Source organism: Anopheles arabiensis, chromosome 3, assembly GCF_016920715.1.
Source record: "Anopheles arabiensis isolate DONGOLA chromosome 3, AaraD3, whole genome shotgun sequence".
In the NCBI taxonomy this organism is placed as follows: domain Eukaryota; kingdom Metazoa; phylum Arthropoda; class Insecta; order Diptera; family Culicidae; genus Anopheles; species Anopheles arabiensis.
This window is the reverse complement of record NC_053518.1, coordinates 84,079,820-84,101,718: the sequence shown is the minus strand read 5'-3', so window position 1 is coordinate 84,101,718 and position 21,899 is coordinate 84,079,820. Positions and strand designations below refer to the sequence as shown.

General features: G+C 42.9%; 1 protein-coding gene across 1 annotated transcript in view; it reads right to left on the bottom strand.

Moving 5' to 3' along the window:
• Nucleotides 1-21,571, bottom strand: part of LOC120902991 (transcription factor AP-2-epsilon) — a 134,862-nt gene extending 113,291 nt beyond the window's left edge. The window contains exon 1 of the mRNA XM_040312143.1: nucleotides 21,424-21,571. The gene's annotated coding sequence lies outside the window, so the exon portion shown is untranslated. The remainder of the gene's footprint in view (nucleotides 1-21,423) is intronic.
• Between the last annotated feature and the right edge of the window lie 328 nt (nucleotides 21,572-21,899).

Sequence of the window (21,899 nt, the reverse complement as noted above, 5' to 3'; positions counted from 1 at the left end):
AAAGAGTTCATCATAACACGAGCTGATCGAAAGGCAGGACACAAAGCATTGACGCTCTTGACGCTCGTTTCCTGTGAGATGGCGAAGTGTAAAATGGGCAAGCACGTAAGGGATGGAGCACTGACCAACGTTCAGGATCTAATCGGAGGCACACGCACGTGGGTAAAGAAGAGGCTTCTTTAAAGAGTGCAGCAAAACCTCAGCAAAAACTTTGACTGACTAGGCTGTCGAGCCGGCAAGTGATCGCAAAGAGCGCAAGTATCCAATTAAATTTCATAAACTAATTGGCTAATCGATGTCGGTACCGCTTTGCTTTGCTGCTTACCTGTGTTTTCTGTGATTTTGTTTCCTCTCTCTCTCTGCTCGTCCTTGGTTTGTTACACTCACCACCATGTGAGCCTTTGCAAAAAAACAGGGAGATTTCCTCGCTAACTACAACCCCCCTAATCGATGGTTAGGTTTCGTATTTTTCTTTCCATTCCGGTTACGGTGCTGGTGTGGCTACACGAGCGAGGCGCGTGTGCCCGACTTCAAACCATGCCGGCTCATCGCAACAAAGCGAGTACTCACCGAGGCTGAGGTAGTTATTATTATGATTAACGCAATGCATGTTTGCTGGCACGGGTCCTTGAACAAAAAAATGAAGCATATTATCGACTGGTGGCCAGTTTTTCGATAAGAAGCAAAAGTGCGAAAAGTGCGTTAGAAGGTGAAGGTAAAGCGCGATTGAAAAGAGGATCAGAATTAGACAGATCAGTTAACCAAAAAAAAAAGAGAGAAGAGAATCGGTAACAAAAAAAACAATACCCGTCATGTTCGAGGAAAACATCGTTGGGTCCATTTTCATGAAAACACTACGTGCGACGTGTTTTGGCAGTTTGGCACGTGGCGACCGGTTGATGGCAAAATAGAAAGGTAGCGCAAAATGCTCTCTTGACAAACGATACACGGCTGCGTAATGATACTTTACAGTGCGTCTGCCATTGTGGAGTTGTAGTTAGGGAGGAGGTTGGTTGAAGTGCTGATTTCCTGACTCGTGTTCTCGGCGGTGGAGTGTTACGATTGGATTACACGTGATACCTACTGGAAATGGAAGTAATGGATGGAAATACCATGTGGTGATGAAGTTGGGAGTAAAGAGATTTAAAGACAACTTATTTCGTTTATTCAATGGTGGGGTTTTAGGTATTTTTTGGCTTTTTTGTAAACTTTTATGTTATGTTGGGGATTAGGTCTAACCTTTACGTTTACAAATTCTTTCAAAGCAAAAAACAAACATGAAAAAACTTGAAAATCATGAATCATGATTAATCTTTAATCTTTCGTTTGTATTCATTCATATGAATTTTCAGTGATGAGTGATTCGTATCTCAAATCGACTCTTCAAAGATTCATGAATCTCTAAAGATTCATTCATCTAAAAAAAACTCATCAATCTCTAAAGATTTACGAATCTCCAAAGATTCATGAATCTCGAGAAATCAATGAATCTTCAAAGTTTCATGAATCTAAAAGATGTATTTCCAGGGATTCATGAATCTTGAATTTCATGAATTTTCAAAATAATGAATTTGCGCGATACTACCTAATAACACCTAATAACACCTAATAACACCGAATAAACAAACTATCCGGCTGCGTGGTACTTGCGAAGTAGTCTCGAAAGCCTGTACAGGCTGGCATCATTTCAAAGATTCATTCAGATTCATGAATCTGAAACAGATTTACCCTGCACTGGAAAGAACCAGCAGCAATGAGAATCATTCAAAAGGACTTCTTCTTCTGTAACGACTTCCTTAGTGAACAAATATATGATGCGAATAATCCCTCAAAATGTTTCATAATTCTAAGCAACGCTAAAATTAGCCCAGAAATGTTAGTAATCAAATATCTTCACGTGCCTCAAAACGACAAAAAAGGCTACACCATAATAAGGTACCATTTTGGTACCACCCCTATTTGCTTGCTGTTTTTTAGATTGAACCGACCTGCCGTCCGTTTTGCCATTCGTAATAAGCAATAATGTTTTACTTTTTCATCTCGGTAACACTATCCCTTTCAGCGCGGTATTGATTTCAGTGCGCGTCACGTGTTGCTCGTTGAAATCCATCAACTACGGCCAACTGTATTATGCCGTAATTAAGTGGTTTTGTTGATATTGGATCAACCGTCAAGGACTGGTGGCTGCTGCTGCTGCTGCTGTCAAAGAGGACAGTAGGAGGGTGAGTTATAAGGACCGGACGCCGCTCGTTGTTGACGCAAACCGTGCAGCACCCTGGCAAGAGTTGTTGCTACAAAATAATGTTTGTGCGTGTGCTCCTTCGCGAGTGGTTGGTGGCACGTTTTCGATTTTAACCCACCGGCCGCTGGTGCCGTTCAGGTGCTTCTTGTGCCGCACTTCGATTTCCTAATTAAGAGTCCTGGGAAAGCATCGGGGCCCGAATGTCAAAAAAGGAACCCGTGGGAGCAGTGCGGAAGGTGTGTGAAAATGAGGCGAGAAATAACTTTCTTCCCAAGACTCGATCCGCCGTGTTTGGCGCTTTGAGCAAACAGACATCACGGTGTACGGTGGGAGGGAAGGATTCGCGTAGCTTACTGGAAGTGACACTTCCTAAGGACGAAGGCCGCACTCGGGGACGGAGTGAAAGAAGAGCCAGTTCGAGGAAACATGATAAATCAATTTAAAATCTCCGCTTATCCTATAATTTATCAACCGGCGCGGCGATGTCTTTCCGGCGAGCGCTGGTTTACCGTTCCGCAGGACACTGTGGCACACTGTTGAGGTGAGATTACTGAGAAGTTTTGGGAAACTGCTTCGTGAACGCCCGATGAGAGGAATAGGGAAGAAACTAGAAGCTTTGGTGGTGGTTCCGGTGACCGTAAACGGAAGTTTTCTCGACAATCCGCCGGGTCGCCGGGTTGACGTCGATGGCTGAAATTTTCGATTTCGCCCGGCAGCGATTTTTGTAAACAAGTGCTAAAATTCACTCAGCAGCGCTCTAATCATACGTTTTATCGTATCAATTTTCGGTAATTGTTGGCATTTCTGGTTGCCTGGAAGCAGCCAGGGCGGGCGATTACTGCGCTACTGCGAGGGCGGTGGATGTTGAGTTTCTTGGAATGGGATAGTTTTAAAATAGTTATAATTAGACGGCACTTGGGAATGGAGAAGCAGCGCATAATAAACCGTGTTGACGCAACGTTAAGTGTAAGGATGAAGCGTTAGACATTGTTTTATTCAGTAAACTGTAGTAAAGAGTGTTTCAAACTAAAAAAATCAAAGTCAAATGTTTGTTTGACGTTGTTTGTCAATTTTATTTCATTTCAGTTATAATTCTTCTAGAATATATTCATTAAGGATCGTCAGAGGTCTCTGACTCTGCAAACAGGTCCACCCGATTCGTTTCGTATAATTTGATAAATCGACAAATAATCAAGTAACGAGCTTCGGTTTCCACTGTACAAATTTCCAGTTCATTACCGAAACGCAATGCATTTCAGCAACTATCAACGCTTTCGCGCGCACAACCCATCAAATAAACCGCCGAAACTTCTCGGGCTTCTATTTTGGTTTTTCATTAAATTTGATTAAGAAGCCTGGGCCAGCAAAGGCATGAGCATGAGTGGAGCACAAATAATAAGTAAAACAAAACTTTAAAAAATCAATAAATGCATGATGCTATCGGGCATAATTTATGCAACACCAATCAGTAGCGCGCCGTCAGTTTGATGTAACAATGGGTCCGGCTAGCAGTTCGGCTGCGGCAACTACCGATCCCGTGTGGTCGCCGTCGTCGTCACTCGGGAAGCAGGGAAGCGGGAAACCCCACCCTTTCATTATGCTCATCATTTAGGTGAACTAATGAATAAAACACACCGGTAGCGGGCTGACTTCAAATCAATTAAAATATGAAATAAAAATGCGGAATGCCAAAAAGCTATAATTTGCCAACTGCAGTCGTCCCGATCCCGGGTGCAGTCTCGCCGGGTTGCGATTTGATTGGTAAGGCTGCGCTTTTGTTTCGGATGGCTGCTAGTTGCTGCTGTACCGCGGGCTGGAGTTTGTACGGCCCTAATTTGAAATGGGGCCGTTCTTGTTCGGTGCACTTTTTTGCATACGATTGAAGTTCCCCGTTGCAAGTAGATGGAATTTAGAATGCGATACACGATCCATGAGACGGTTTAATTAGCGAACAATAAAATTGAAGGGACGCTCTTACCAGCCTAATGAACATATCACACCGCTTGAGAAAATGCCACATTCACACTGCGGCACGGTTTCGTTTCTTGGTCTCGTTGATCATTGATAGTTTGCTGCGAACAACAACAAAAAAGGCATACCCCCAGCGGGCATCTTCGGCGTGTGTGACCCGCTGGGAGCTGGGTTTTAGCAGCAAGATGCAGCGGGATTTTCGAGCCATATCTTTTCGGCAACTGAAAACCCCACAAAGCCCCACGCAAAGCTTAAGCACGCCTGGCAGGGGTCGGCACGCGCGTGACTCTCGATCCTGTGGGGCCACCTCGTTCCGCTGTGGCTGTGTGTTTGTTGTCACGCTACGGGCGATTTTATGACCTCAGCAAGGCGGCATCCTTTTTTTTCGTCCGGCGTTATGCGCTTCTTCCCTTTGTGTCGTCCCGCCCGAGGGAAGTCGGTATGCCCTCCAGACAGCCGGGAAGGCGCTTTGTGGGACCCGACTGTCATACTTTTGGGGCAACGAATTAATGATGCCACCGTGGAGGTCGTATGTTGGGTTGGCTTATTGTTTTGTTTGTTTCGCTACAGTTTTTTCTTTCGTTCAGCTGGTTCTGGCTGTTGATTAATTTTATTGCACTAGCCGCTGACCCCCCGTAGAATCGGCCGGGGGTCGAGAGGTTTATTGTCGGTCGGCGGAAATGGCAAATATTTTAACACGAGTGTTCTGAGGCTAGCGATACAAATTCTGTTGGCACATAAAAGTCAACATGCACAGTTATGTTCGTTCATCAACAAGATTTAATATAAAATGTAGCGGATTGTACCGATGCAAAGTTGCTCAATGTAGCTTTTTTTATTTTTGAATTTTATCTTTTTATATATTTATGACTCTTGGTGTATTTTACTTCACACTAAATTGAGAGGATGAGAGCAACATCTGGAGCAAACTGTAAATAATTTTTATTAAATTATAATTTGGCCACCACACTACTTGCAAGTACTTCAATTAATTTTACTACGAAAGTAAATACAATTTTTCTTGTTTAAATGAAGGAAATAATTTGCCATCGCTCACAAACCATTCATCCTGCTCCAATTAAAGCATCCAATATTTTGATGAAACCAATATCCTCACAATGCTGCCCCTAAACGTTCGTTTCTAATCCACTCGGCTCTTGGACGTTTGGACGTGTCATAAACCATAAAATCATCCGATGGTTGCGTGCAACAGCCGTCGCGTTTGAAAGCCATCATTCAATCGTACGCCGGAGCGATTCGGTCCCAAAAATCGGCCCAAGACACATAAATCATGCTGCTTTCTTCCGTGGCTCGTCCTGCCCTAGCCCGTGCCGATCCCGAGAGCCTCCATTCTCCACCAGTGTCGATCGAGGAAAACCGGGTTCGACAGGGCACCGGTGCTGTGTGCTTTTCCGAAACAATTTGGATATCGATAAATTATCGTCCCTGCTCGGCCCACCCGCTCGCTTGTTTGCCCCGCCAGCAGCGGGTTCGTTATTATAATGATTATCGTTATTATTAAAACTAAATCTTCGCCACAAATTATAACCCTGATCGCAAAGCAGGATCGCAATGCACGCTGCATTACCCGTGCGGCATTCGCATTCGCTGTCACCATTCGATAATGATTATCATCAGCATCGGCACGGCACGGGCGCTCGCCATCTTGCACCACGCCATCACGGGCGCGATCGCCAATCGAAACGCACACGACCCGGTCGATCAGCCCGGTATGGGAAGGAGGGTGGTGCGCAACGGCTCGACAGCAAGATGAAAAATGCATCGGAGAACGCGTTGTTCGGAAAAAGAGCCCGTTGTCGTCATCCATCTATCCCCGAGACGCTGTCGATCTCTTGATGCGTTGTTTTGGGGGATTTTTTGGGGCGAGAAACATAAATCAATTATTTTGTGATGGACAACTAAATTGTTTCGATTTCGTTTGGCGATATGTGTATGTGCGAGTGTTTTCCTTTTTCGTTTTGGAAGCGGTTAAGGTACCAGAGAAGGGGGAAGGGGGTGATTTGTGGATTGAAAGGAAACGAATTTAATACTATTAGGAAGGGATGAACACTTGGGGTTAGAGAGGACATTCCGAGGACGTTCATCACAGGTAGATAAAATTGAAGCCAAAGTAGGATTTTTCATTTACCAAGAAGTTAGAAAATTGTGTACTTCATCAACCAAATAGGTAGTATTAATGACAGGAAATCATTTATTAGTAGTGTTAGAAAATGAAATTATATATTTCGTATGACTTGGACTACAACTTGACTAGTATGCCTGCAGTTGACTTGACACGATTTTTTGCAACTGCACGAATAAACACGATGCTTTTTATTCGAGTCTCGATTTTTTTCACTTTATTGGATAATGATTACACACTTTTGCGAACCTTTGTAAAAATACAAATACAAAATCCACATCAATAAGAATAAGGCTAATCACATTAAAAGTAAGGAACAGAAACAATCAATTGCAAGCAATAACAAAAACAAGCAATAGCAAAAAACTAAACATTCAAAGCTGTTGGATTTGCTTGGAGATGAAAAAAACAAACAAATAAACTAATAATCAGCCAAAACTTAGCAAGGAATAAGTAATGGGAAAAAAGGATATTAAATGAAATTTTAAGCAAAACTTAACTCATCAAATAATGGTCCTTCGAACTGGATATTTTCGTGATTTATTTCAAGGTTTTTTTTTCAAAATAATACTTATTTTTATTAAAACAATGCATTTTCTTACGTGTCAGAAGTGAAAAAGTGTCATTCATCGTTTTTTCTTCTTATTAATCATATTTCGAGCCGTTAAGAAACTTATTTGGCAAATACTACGCAAAATTCTAACAAAGCCATCTTGTTCTTACAATTCTTTTCACGTAGCTTTTCTGCTATCCATGCCACCTGTTCAAAAATACCTCAAACCTGATTCTCCACTAATCTAATTTGATCCCCTGACCCCATCCTTCCCAATCGAAATTGCTCCACAATTTATTTGATATCCCCTGTGTTCCGGCGCGGATGATTTATGGTGCAAACTGTTCCGAACTTTGGGGATGATTGAGTTTTGATTGAATATCATAAATCGAATGCCCAGTTCGCCCGGGCAAGCTCCACCGATTCGGTATAGCCAACGTGATGGATGCATTTCTTGTGGCAATTCCGAGAACGCTGTCTGGGATCTAGTCGTTGCTAATTTTGCCCCAGTGCACGTCCGGTGCCCGGTGCACGGATGCGGGCAAATGAGGTGTCAGCTGAGGTTTGAGCAAATAATTGGCAGACAACTGTTTCCTTCCGGACCGAGGGACCGAGATCGGAACAGGCAGAACGGTTGGCATGACAGCGGCAGTCTCAAATTATGCGACCTTTCCCCAACGACTGTTGTACGCAGATGGGGAGAGAGCGGCCGTGTGCGTGTGTGAGAGCGGTTCCGAAGATGTACCCGTATGCATGCATTCCCGCGAAACGCTGTAAGCGCTCGGTCCGTCTATTCATTAGCGGACGGTATTCGCGTATATCCGTTCCGGTTCTGTGCTCTGGACCTATTTCGAGGTTTGGCTGCGTGTGATTGCGGAACCCACCGAACTGCAGCAAAAGCGAGCGGAAAGACAGAGCATTCAACCGCTTCCGGTCAAGTTTGACCGAGGTCATGTCGGTCATTTTCAGTCATTTTCATCATAAGCTCGCAGCAGGAGCAGCCGCAGAAGCAGCAGCAACTGCAGCAGCTGTACCAAAGTACACGGTTCGATGTGCATGTGCGGGATACCTTCGCCAAAATGAAATTCCTTCCAGCTAGACAGCATCACGCATCGTTTGCCGGATCGCGACGGACGGACCGCTCCGTATCAGTATTCACGCAAATCTCCGCAACGCTCTCTCTCTCTCTCGTTTTCCCCAAAAAGGGCACCAAACTTTGTGCACCACGTTTCGTGAAACAAGCAGATCCACGGTTGTCTGTAGCGCGACTACGAAAAACGAGCGAACCTGATTGCAAATTGACCGAACCGCCACATCGTGTCCCCTTTACATTCCGTAAAGTGCATCTGCGACCTATGGCCGGCTCGGTGGAAGACAGCCATTGGGAGAATTGGGGGAAAAAATGGAAATAACTTCAACGCACAAAACCTTCCGCCAATAAAAGGCCTGCGAGATGAAGCGAAAACAATCAGAAACGCAATTTCCACTGTCGATCGTTGGCGATAGAGGCCGTTGTAGAGCGTGGAGCTTTGCAGACCGTTTGGTTTCAGCAATTCATTCCCTGCAGCCCTGTCCGGAAAGTCCGCACGAGTGCGTGGCTTGCGTTTGCTGCCCCGGCTTCCCTATCTCGAAATTGCGGAATGCAGCGTGTAGCACATGTACAAGGGGAAGATTCCGAAATGTCTAATTCCATGTGCCGTGGCCAATGCTTCTGAATTGTTGAGGCCTGTGGCATTTGCGTAGTTGCGTACGTTAATGCGTAAGGTGTATCCGTTCTTTTGGCTTCGAATGACAACCGGTCCATATGACAGCCCAGTCGGTGAAGGAATGTAGCCCAAAATTGCCGATTCAAAGGCTTCAAAACTTGCCTTGTGTGAGTAAGAATGTGCACTTTGCTTTGCTTTTGAGTGTCGCTTTGCATCTACCTGACACTTTGTGTGTTGAATTTTTTGTCACAACATTAAAGTGAGCTTTGAATCTGTTTAAATGACAATTGGTGCCGTGACCAGGATATTGGTCGCATTTAAGCTATCCTTCTTTTAAAACGTCTGAACGTTACTCACCAAAATCCTTTGAATCTTTGGTGAATATTTGAATCTGTTTAAATGACACATGGTGCCGTGACCAGGATATTGGTCGCATTTAAGCTATCCTTCTTTTAAAACGTCTGAACGTTACTCACCAAAATCCTTTTATTGACTTCAAACTGATCTACACCCTCTTCCCCGAACAGCTTCTCAATACAAAGTAGCAAATATTCCCATAGAAACTCATCCACACCCTTGCGGCTATTTGTTTTACGCGTGGATTCAAAACACGATTGAGTTCTGCCACCCTTCCTCTGGCAAACGTAAAAAAACACCAGCACGTGATGCGAGAACCCTGTGTGACACGTGACAGAAATTTGTTAAACTTTCGGAGTTTATTAAATTGAACCAAGTCAAGTACCTCCGACCGAAGAGCCTCGGACGATGTTTACGCCTCAAGCAGTTCAGTGCTCCGCTAGGAGCGTTGTGACCGCACGCCGGCGTACGTTTTCAAACCTAGGTAGGGTTTTGCGTGGACACAGCCGAGAAGATGTGAGACCGCCATGCCCGTATATCGTACCAGATGACGGTCGCTCAATTTCGACTTATTAATTTATCGCCCAAAGTCCGAAAGAGAAGGACCCTCAGCGCAATCAGTGAGGAAAGGCGAAACTTCCCGCCGAAACTATGCATTTCCAAAGTTTGGGTATGCTAATCGTTCACGTTGCACGTGGGAAAATTGGGCTTTCGCTTACTGTGGATCTCCGTTTGACAGCTGGCATCGAGCGCTAGCACTAGCGAGGATGCTGCCTACTGACCCTGGAGGCTTACAACGGTTTGCTCGCAACAGAGTTTCAGTGAAATATAGCGCGCGCGTCCGCCTCTGTGTGTCCGTGGAGTGATATAATTAGAAAATTATTTGTGGCATTCCGTCACAAACCTTATGCGACGGTGACGGACACAATCTGGCCTGAACGTTGTTGCGGATGCGTCACCCGCTCTCTCTCACTCTCGCTGTCTTTCTCTCGCACTACCCGGCGGCGGCAGTTGTGCTCTGACGGATGGTTAAGAGAGTGATTATTGGTTATTATAGCCATTTTATCATTTTGGGACCCCTTGGGGAAGGACTCCGAGTGGACTACGGCTGCTGCGGCTGCTGCTGCTACGGTTGCGGCAGCAGATTTCGTTTCGGATTTCCAGTGAATGTCGCCCGTGTCTCAGCGTCATAATCGTCACCGAGCCCACTTAGAGTGGCTTAGCGAGAGGGAGAGAGATCTTGCTAAAAAGAGCCAGCAAGATGGCCAATTCATTAGGGGAGTAGGGGACCGCTACTAATAAGACGAAATTGATCCCGTGCAAGCTGCTGCCACCCCCGGAAGGCACGAAGGTGTTGATCGAAATTGCAGTCCCTTCGGCTTGGCAGGATCGCTTGCCACTTGGTAGTGCTATGCCGGAGGGTGGTGTAGGACGTACTTAAAAAAAACGCAAGCAACAGCCAGCAAAATAGCTTAACAAAATACCTGAACGCTTTGAAAAACGCATCCGCGTCAGCCATAAAACTGGGCCCCTGTGGCGATAGGACCCCGAGAAACAGACACAGGGAAACAAAAATTGGTGCCTCAGTAAACCATATGGCATAACCCATCAACAGGCATGGGTGTGTGTGTGTGTGTGTTCGCTTTTGAAATGGTTTTTAGGTGGAACTACTTAGTGCAGTTTTCGGGCTGCTACCGGGCTTTTCCACAAAAAGGGGTTTGAGCATAACTTTGCCTAGCTACCGGAGGGCAAATCTTGCGCAAAATCTTTTCGGGTCGAGTTTTCGGGGAAAGGATAACGTTTTTATCGCCGTGTGGTTGTGGTGAGTGTTTGGCAATTCGCTATTTTTCAGCTTGATTTTTTATTCATTCTCAGCGTGTGGGCTGGGATGCATTTTTATACCGGATGGATTGAGAGGGTAGACGCTAACAACATAATCGCAATGCGTAGCACAGCAGCTGATCAAACGATGGAATGTTTGGGATGTGCCGGTGTTTCGCAATCCTTTTCCTTGTTTTTGTAGAAGGCATCAATAGCTGAATGGATTGTTTTGCTGTCAATCAGCTCATTTTTATTGATACAGGCGTCATATTTAATCCTCTCTTTCGGCAATGGGAATCGATCGAGTTTTTTGCTTTGATGCCGTGACCAGGAAACGGGAAAATTTAGTGTTTGATAGTGTCTTTTATAACCATATCTGTATCTGACTATTAAATGGTTTCAAATAACAGAAGCGAAATTATTGAACGCCTTAGTAAGAAGGCCAAACTGTTTGACATTTACAAAGCAAAAAATAATACAAATTCAGGATAATTTCAGAGCTGATTCTGGACTTCAGAAATATGTTCAAAAAAGTGGTCCATAACTGCAATATGTTTGGAATAGGATTTGTTAGACTTTTATATACATTAAAACTAGGTGTAACTTGCTAGTGTCGACACCTAACTAGTAAATCTAAAACCTAACAGGCTAGAAGTTAAATACAAAGCCATAGTTGGTTAGTACTTTGGTACAAACCATCTTTGTTAGTACTTCGGTAGTACTGTTTCGATAGAACCGCTCTATCTCGCGAGAAGCCAGTATGCTCATAATGTTATAAATAGAGTATGATATAGCCCGATGGAATCTATGTCGGATGTGCAAAAGAAAGGTAAGTGGTGGGAAGTTACTAAAGGTTGTTATAATTTGCTCAAGAACCGTCCGATACTTGGAGTATTCCTTCTGTTCAGTGCCTATACAAAATGATGTATGAACCCATACAGCATCTGTAATACGATTTTATTTTGAATTAAAGAACTGTGAAACTGAACTGTTGCTGAATTTTTTACTTATTTATATTTCATTCTTCATTCCGATAACGTTCAACTGTATACCTTCACCTTGTCTACACTATACTGGTCTCTTCAGCTACCAAACCACCTTAAAACGAAATGAAGGGTTCGCTTTGTTTTTAATTTACAGAAATGAATAATTTTTATGGATTAATATATTTCATCTTCTTAATTTTTATTATTCCCCTCATCGGTGACTACACACGCACGCATCCAACACGTATCTGTTCGATCGGAAATGGCACAGAGAGACGGTGGTAAGTTGCCTTGCTCGCTCGTGTTCGCAATATGGATGGTCTGGTAACTTCAGCAGCAGCACCATTTCCTCAATGAAACACATGAAACTTGTGGTGCAAAAGCGAAGAAGCGAAAATAAAATGACACAAGCATGCAAAAAAGGCACAAGATCGCGATCGTCTCGACTGTCACTTACTTTACGATCGGATGCCCCCTCGCTTCTTCGACGGTCCGCACAGGCTGCAGCACATCCGTTCGTTGATTTCGGTCCTGTTCGAATGCGCTTGCGCCCGTGTGCAATTTATCATCTTTATCGTTGTTTTCGGTGTGTTCGTTTTATGAATGGCACCAGGTTTCGCAGGGCTCCACGGGCTCTCGCGTATGCACCCGACGACGGCAGCTAATCATAATATGAATGAAAAGTGGCTTTCGGTAAATTAAGAAATAGACAATCAATTCGACCGCGTGTGCGACATGATGCGCAATCAACCGTCCGCGCCGAGCCGATACACGATTCCGTCCGAGCGACTTTGGAGTGGTGGTTTTAGCTTCTACAAAGGATTAATTTGTTTTGTGTGCCTTAGCACGGTTCTTCACCGACGTTTCCCTCTGTCTGTGCTATCGTTTATGCAAAGCATTTAATTGCTTGTACGAGTGAGTGCCTGTGATAGTGCTGCTTCAAAATAACATTGCCACTTTAAATTCCTCGCTTCGTCCGTCCGACACAACGCGCTCGTAACTGCAAGCCGTAACGAAAAGTAATCATATGTAAACTCACCACCGGGCAGACAATTGTATTGCAAGCACTTCACGCACGCAGCAACCTTTTGTTGCTAGCGAAAGACAAGTGCGTTGGCACCGACTCCGCATTTATGTTGCTGTATGTCTGTGTTGAAGCGAGCTGTTGAATATTTCATAATTACACTTCAACAGCTGTTTCCTCAGATTTGTTGAAGAGATTTTACCATATCCTTTCGCCAATGGGACGAACGCTTAGTGCCAAAGAAACGTTTAAGGAAAGTGAAACGGCACAGGAAATTGTCAATGCAATTTGGCATACCAGGGACACGGCGGTTGTAAAAATGTTGCTTTTTTATGTTCAGGGAGGAATGCCGTTTTATGTTCAGTGATTTTTGTCTGAAAAAAAACTAGCCATGTCCAGTGAAAGGGTACACTACATATTTAATAATCATCTGAATTGCTAAATTTGAGAGTTTTTTTTCCAATTATAATTTACGTAAGATTTAATTGACAAATAATTAAAATATCTCTTTAGTATAACTAACTTAACAACAAACTACAAATGAGGCATTTCAAGGCAACCAGTAACCACAAATAACGAGCATTAATTTGTAATGGTTATTGGTTACCCGTATTCAACCATTCCAGTCATCGTTGATTCATTCCAGAGTAAAACTGCAATAAAGCAACGCCAAAGATGTTTTGCAATTTTAAAGTGAATCACAACTATGACTTAAGCGTAATAAAGTCAGTTCGAATGCGTTTTCGAAGGTCTGGTACAAGTTTCTTTTACTTGATTTTAACAAGTACTCAGTTATAGAGGAATTGGAAACGATTTTTCCAATCCTTGTCTGTCCTAGAAGTGCGTGTTTTCCTTTTAATTTAAAATTAAATTAAAATTTAACTGCCCGACGTTTTTTTTATGGTACAACTCTGACTCTGAGTCATGCAGTTAATGCGAAATAGGCTGATTTTTCTTCCATCCTTGAAGATAATTGCAGCCTATGATTGTTTGTCAGATGTTATGCATTATTTTAATTTATTCGCTTTATTTATTCGCCTTAAAAACACGCACAGTGCTTGATGTTATGATTGATGATATGTGATCAGTCTCAACTAGCAAAGCTTATAAGTTGCATAGCCATCTCTGAATCGGTTTGAAGTTTTATTGGAGTCGAAACCTTAGTGGAGCTAAATATCAGACCTATGACGCTGTAATTCTCGTGTTTTGTCCATCCGTGACCTTGGTATTATACTCGACAGTCGTCTTAACTTTAAACTGCAGCTTGATGAGGTTCTACTAAAAGCTAATCGAACTCTTGGGTTTATTTTACGTTTTACCTCTATTTTTAGAGATCAAAGCTTCTTAAGAAACCTTTATTGTGCTCTGGTAAGGCCTCTTCTTGAATATGCTAGCATCATCTGGAATCCTCCTACTATTGATGGCTGTTCGAGAATTGAAAGCATTCAGCGCCTTTTTACCAGGGTTGCTTTTCGTCGTTTGTTCGGTGCTGCCTCACTACCTCCCTATGAAACTCCGCCGCCTTCCGCCGCCAAGTGTCTCAGGCATGTTTTATTGGTGGCTTATTACTTTCTGATACTGATGCTCCTGATTTACTCTCGTCCATCTCGTTGTATGTTCCCTCTCGTTCCCTTCGTCCTCGTGATCCTCTGTCAATTGAAACACGTCATACTCTTTATACTTTCAATGATCCTATTCTATCCTGTTTCAGGTTGTTTAACCACTTTTACTATCTCTTTGATTTCGACTCCTCTCTCAACTCTTTCCGTAACCGTATTTTTTCTTCTAATTCTCTTTAATTATTCTTCTAAGTTTCATTAAGTTTTGATAGTCTCTACGCTCTACCTATGTTTTTTTTTCTTTAATTTTTTTGCTAGGTCTAGACTAGTTTAGTTAGGCTTAGTTTTTCATGAATTATTTTGTTTATTTGTTAGGGTTTATTTAGTTTTAAGTCTGCCTTATTTAGCCTTGATGGCGGATATTGTATTAATAAATGAAATGAAATGAAATGAAATGAAATGAAATGAAATGAAATGAAATGAAATGAAATGAAATTCTCATACATTGCTACAACAAAAAAGTACTTTTATTGTATCTGCTAAATTTAAACAAATTGTACAGTCGTCAAATTGCACGTGTGAACAACATACCCGTCGTGCTTTCAAACCCTATATAGGCCGTTCCTCCCGTAGCAAGGACTGAGTCTCGAAAGCCTGTATCGACTGGCATAACCACGTAGGCACTGACGTGACCACTGGCATGACGTACGTCAATTAGAGAAGTAGAAGATGGTGCTTACCTTATTGCAATATGTAATATTCAGTTTTGGTTAAGACCTAAGGCTTTAATAGATCTTAACAAAGCTCTCTTTAATTTCAACACTTGTTCAAATGCATCTCACCTTGCCTTGCTACTAATTTTATGTTTTTTGTTTCTATGAACTCTGCTCGGTCATCGACATTGCATACCGCGTGTTTTATTGCACCGCATAGATAATGAACTGCACCACAACATCCTGCTCACTGCCATAAACGCACCAAGCACTGCAACATCGTAGAGCCTTACTTACTTATCCGTAGAGCCAATGCCATAAAAAAATGTTGAACAGTATCTGTGATTGGCTCTAGAACCGTTCTTCGAACTCACTGCTAGGCGCTACTCATTCAAATGGCTTTTTTATTTTGTTTATACGCTCTGTCCTCGCTGATGGAGACAAGCTGTGACATAGGAAAAGAAAACAAGCAATATCAGCAACAGAAATGCCGTCTCAAGAAATAAATACCACGAGCAAGCAACGGGAGCATTAAAAGCAGTAACAAGCAGCCGTTTGGAGCAAGGGACCGTCCGAACGCGCCAATCCCGCGGAAAGAAAACTCCAGTACGGAACGCAGACGCCACGGTGCACGGTTGTAACAGGGCAAATAGCCCGGCAAATGGCTCCTTCCGAATAGCTCCGGGGACGGTGACGGCTTATCGTCCGTCGTTGTCGTCCCACCCTCCAAATACCATCCCTCCCTCTCAACGGAAGTCGTCCGTTCCTCGTGCGCCGCTGAATCCACGCACGGAGGGCACGAGAGACCGTGAACCGTGTAAGCCACCGCTCACCCCGGATTTCACTCAAGCAAGCATGGCGACTGATGAGACTACTCTCCACACACTATCTCTCTCACTCGCTCGCTGGCTCCCCCCTTGGTGGACCGTACTGACCCCGGGATCGAAGAAGGGTGGGGAGGTTTGCCTGGCAGCTGGACGAGGATTTAGCCGTTCCAGCAGGATCCCGGGCACGGTGGACGCGCGGCAGGCCACGACTTAAGAGATTTTCGCTCCGAGCGGTGGAAAAATAAATTTAAACTTCCATCTTGTGTCCCCGCGCCCTGGCTTCCCTCCCTGTGCCCATTGCACCGTGCCTCAGTTGTCCCCCCCAGCGCCCCACCCCGACGGCAGTTTTAAATAATTTATGAAATGCACATTGCGTGGAGTGTGTTGGGGCTGTTATTTTTTATTTTTTTAGTTTTTACTGCTCGCTTCTTTCATTTCCAGTCCGGTTCGGTTTGGTACCGTTGTGATGTTTTCTTATTATTTTCGGAGCGCCCGGCACACACACACAACACCTCTCGTCCACAAGAGCAGTCCTGCACTTACACAGCGTTCTGTTTGATCCAGGATCGCGGTAATGTCCAGGTCGATGTCGTCCTGCCCGCTTGTCCGTCGTTTGCTCCGGGTTTTGTTTTTGTGTTAAACCCCGGTTGGATGCTTTAGTTCTTTTTTTTTTTTTGCAAATTCTTCCAAGTGCAATGGTCGAGCTTTGGGGTGTGGTGGGTGTTTAAGGAGAGCAAAAATAAAGTAAAAAACGGCGTTTCCGGTCAGTACTGTGAGGTGCGGTAGAAGCTAAAAGGTAAGGAGAGTGTTTTTCCGTTTTAATTTTCCAATACACTCGCTCTGCGCTTTGCGAAAAGGGACGTCGCCCGCAATTGGATAAGGGAGCGTTTTTCGATGCAAACTCGTTCTCAATTATTTCTTTTAGCTTCTTTCTATTGAATGCAAGTAAAACGGAAGATCTGCCTGAAAAGGAATCTGGTTTTCGTCTTCCATCGCTCGAGGGCAACGCTCCGCACAATCAAACGCGGTGGAGCAAAACAATAAAAAAAACAGCATATAAAAATGTAAATGGATAAAGAAAATGCATAATGCGGCATGAAAATTAAGCCATCTCGACGGCAATTTCCTGCGCAAGCATTATGACCCATCGTATCGTGCTGTGTTTGCGTCCACCTTTTTCCCAAACTCCTAAAAAGTATCAAACCGCTTGTCCTTCTGCTGTTGCTGCTCCGGATGGTCATTTTGTGGTGTGTATTGTTATCTGCCAGCTAACCTGACCTAAATCCCGGACTATTGACATCCCGGATCAGTGTCCGGTTTTTGTGCATCGTGTGCGCTGGGTTAAGCCGTGCATGTGTTGACATTACGGCTCGTTCTCTTATTCGAGATGAAAACAAAAAAAATCCGCCCAACAAATTAAACAATCCCACCCCATGCCACGTAACGCATGGGCCAATTTAATGCCACTTGCCACTGCGAAAGAAATCCCAGGTCTGGGGAAGACCGTGTGTATGTCGCACGTGTATGGCATTTTATGTAAACAGCGAAGCGGGTGGATAAAGGACTTGCCGGGAACAATATTAAAGCAGGGGCGAGGCCGTGGCATGCAATGGGCTCAACAATCGAGCCATTATGTTGGACGTGTTGTGTTTGTCCAAGTGCGCTTACCGATAGTTCGATATTTGTGTGTTGGATGAAATTAGAGAGGGCAAAGGAATCTCGTTAGCGCGCGGACTGTATTGTACCAGTTGTGGTCGTCTATTAAATTGTGAGAGTTCCATACACTGTGTGTTTGCTTGTGTTGGTGTGCGGGTGGGGAGTGATGATGGTTGAATTTCGTGATTTGTGGTGGATTGATTGGTAAGAGGATTTTCCTGTGATATATTTTGCGGTAGTAGAAAAGGGTTAATGCGGCTTTATTGGCTCAAGATGTCTTTGGAATCTCGTTGAATGTGAGACTGTAGCAATAATCCTTTATGGGTGCAGTTATACAGCATTGTTAAAATTATGATGATTGGTGAAGGATACCTCATACCGATCAAACATATTATTTGAGCCTCGTTGGCCATTATTTATATATTTTTGATTTATATTTTTCCCTGAATAAAACTTGTAATGAATTTCTACAATTCGGCTTGGAAAGCTCAACAAGAGATCAGTTTTGAAGATTCAGACGAAATTGATATTTGTTTGCGATCACACCATGGGTCACCAACGTTGTAAAATGCAGTTAAGTATTTAATTAGTGTGTTCTATTTGTAAAATCTAAAATTTGTGTTAATGGGAAAATGTACGTCACATTTTACAGAGCGAGACATCAAAGATTTGGACATCAAGAAGAACACTACTGATCGATAGGACCAAACAGTGACAAGTAGTATCAATCTAAAGGACCATGTCTATCATCTGGATAGGTATGGAACCTGTTGGACCTTATAGGATCAGGAGATTCCTAAAGAATAGTTTGATCTTGATCCAGATATCATGTCTCTATTTTGGAATCAGTTATCATGTGAGCTGGGTGAATCAGATAGCTAGGACCTATTTAGCTTTAGATTAAGGCTTAAGGATTGTGGAATAGCTATCGATAATATAAGCCACTAGGTCTCCCTAATCTCTCTATCTCATCCAGCTTTCTCTATGAATTGAAATACCTGCTGGAACTATGGAACTATTACTCATAAGATACCACCTGAAACTGTTATAATCAACACCATTCTCTTCAAATAAGTCTTTTATTCTCCACATAAGCTGTCAAACGTGTTTGTTTTCAGTTTTCAACATTACAGTGTATGTTTACCATTGTGACATCTGTCTAATCTTACGTTCTTGTCAAATCGAAAAAATAATACAAAAATGAGCCGTATAAATATCCACCCAACCGTACCCAATGTGCCGTAGATGTAATCAATCTGCAACCCTGAAACTCCAAACGAAAGAACGTCAACACGACACACGCTCAAATTTGTCATCAGAGGTTGTGCATTTGTGCGGCCAGCAGCAGTCCGTTTACAACAATCAGCCAACACAATCGCGATGTTTGCACACAGCTGGCCAGGGACTGAACCAACCATCAGCTCTCAGGGAGAGAGAGAGAAAACCAAAAGCGCTATTGCCAGATGAACCCTGTCCAAAACCCAACCTGTCTAAGCAAATGAACCGAATAATTCATCAAACACCAACAGCAGTAGTAGTAGTAGTAGCATGTGCCATATCGTCGTGGTCGCTTTTGGTGCGCCCCTCTTTTAATCCCATGAAACCGCACTGCGTTGATCCTATTTGTAACGCTTCACCCTAGCGTTAGGGGTTTTTGTGCTAAACCTTACGCCCGCACCACACGATTTTGCGGTGGAGAGGTTGAGAAGCTGGATGAATGAGGACTACTCACTCCAATTGCGAAACAATACAATAACTGCAAAACGTGATAATGAACTCCTCCGGTTTCGTTGTTCTTGTGCGCGGTCCTTTCTAGTCGATCCCTTTTTTTACACTGCTCTCCCCGGTCGTTGGACTATTATTATTATTATTATTATTATTGTGTCCCTGCCCTTTTGTGTGGTGTGCAAGTCGGTGGATTCAGGGTGGGTTGATTGATTTTCTTTGTGTGTTTCGTCGGCCCAATCGCCCAATAGGGAGCATCCCGTAAGACGTCCTGCTGATGAGAAACTCGCTCACTTTCATGTTTCGTCTGAAGTCACGGACGGGTTTTTCCTCATTTTCACGTCCGACTGCCGACACGAACAAAAAAAAGAGTTTTAGGTGTATTTGTGTGTAGGAGAGTACTGGACTAAAGCAAAAAAAAACCACGACCAAAGGAAGAAACGTACGGCCCAAGAAAAATGGAACCTCATCGTCCGTCCGACATCCACAGTCAGTAACAGTACGTGACCAAGTGTTGATAAACTCCCGCAGTTATTTGACATCGTTAACGGGCGACCTCGCGTGGCACCGAGGGGACACTTTCGACATGGAAAGAACCGAAAAAAAGAAGAAGAAAAATGACAAGAATAACAGATCCTTGCAAAAAAATAAACCACCCACCCACTGCCCGTTTTACGCAGCTTTGTATCTTGGACAGCCCCCGGGGGGCTATCGGACCTACTTCATTTTGTTTCGGCCGGGTGGGGTGTTTTTTTGTGAATCTCTCTCTCTCTCTCTCTTTCTAACTCTCGTTTGTAAAAGGATCATCCACACATACACGCAGACAGTAGGAGGGAGCGTTTCAAAAATTATCATTGAATTTAAAGGATAATGAAATTGTGGTCCAATGGTGCACCTTTTTCGTACCGAAGCGGTCAAGTGTGATGAGATGAAGTTCGTTTCCGGTCACATCTTGGGGACACGCAACACACGTTGTAATGGGGTGTTCGTTTCGGATCGGTTCGGTTTAGTTGGAGCGATTGTGGGTTTGTCACCCTCTTGGAATGGCCGTCATGGATTGGGAAGGACCGTTTAAGTTTGGACTCGCATGAGGTAGCAAGGATATTAGCTTTGAGCGTCCATTTCCGAGAGTCAAGCTGCCGTCGCAAACCCAACAGTGTTGAGTATGGAAAGGAAATGGGTTTAAGATGCAGCAGTTTATCGGTTTCGTTTACCTGTACTGTAGTTACTTTGCTTTGTAATAATAATCGGATTTCTTTTATTTATTTTTCCTCCAAAATATTATTTAAATTTGAGAATGAATTGGAATCCTTTTGATGTTTTAGGAGATTCTGAACCAAATACATAGCACAATGAATAATGGCGTGGATTTCGGGTGGATGTTTTGCTATTTAATCTAAGTTTTTTTTTGTTTAAAATTGTTTTGTTATTTAAAATAGAGTAATATTAATTTAAAGTATTTGAATTTCATATTGAAAAGCATGCATTTTTTTAAATAATGTATCTTAATTTATTTTGTAAAATATGTTTTATTTATTGATTACATCATGTATATTGAGGGAGTCCCTTTTACTTTGTTTAGTGTCTTCTATAATACGATTTATATTGGTTGGATTTGTATCAAGACCCAAGACCCATGTAGTATTCACCTTCATTTTTATTTATTTATTTTTTTATTTACTAGGGTTTTTTTTGGCATTTAATTAATGTTGGAATCAGTTCAGTTTTATATTACGTTTTGTTTCTTCTTAATACATCAGTCATATTATTATGGTTACTGTCTACTGTGTTATATTTTATCTGTTTTAAGCTTCTTTTCTTTTGTTCTATTACTGTAGAAAACATGTTTTCTGCTTCTTCTTGATGCTTGTTTTGAACACAGTTTGTTGGTTTGAACATTTTTTCTTCTAAAATATACTCTGTAGGTTCCTTAGTTTTTTTTAATAAACTCATAGTGAAGTTTGTTATTATTTTTATCTGCTGTTGCGACAGTTCCTTTCATTGTTTTCAATGATCATTTTCATCTATTTACTCATACACATAATGCCATCTTAATCATTTAATTGTTTTTATTACCAATTTATTTTTCTTTTTCTTTCTTTGAATTAATGATGCAAACCAAAAACCAAATTTCACCTACCTGCGGATACCTTCCACTGGTCGTTATGAGTTTCGCACGCGCTCCAGACACGTTAATGCACTTGTGACATGAAATCACTTAACTGCACTTCGCTCACACGCTCGCTGTCACAATCATCACCCGGATTGCAATTAATTAACTTCACAAGAACACGATACAGCGTTAGTTGTAATCGTTGCCCGCCCTTCCTGCACAGCACAATGCACTGAAAATGAATGCAAAAAACATAACCAACAAAAACACTCCGACTCGACTGTAATCGATAATTTAATTTTTCAACACGAATTCAAAATGCATCACCGTCAAATGGCCGCCGCCGGGATGGAGATGATGTGGATCATGCTGGTGTATTGTTGTGAATAAAAAAAATCAAAAAATGCCCAACTCCAACCCAAGCACGCCACATCATCATCAACAGAGGTACAGAGGTGTGTGTGTGCGTGCGCGATTGGAATTCAATTAAAAACTATAAATCA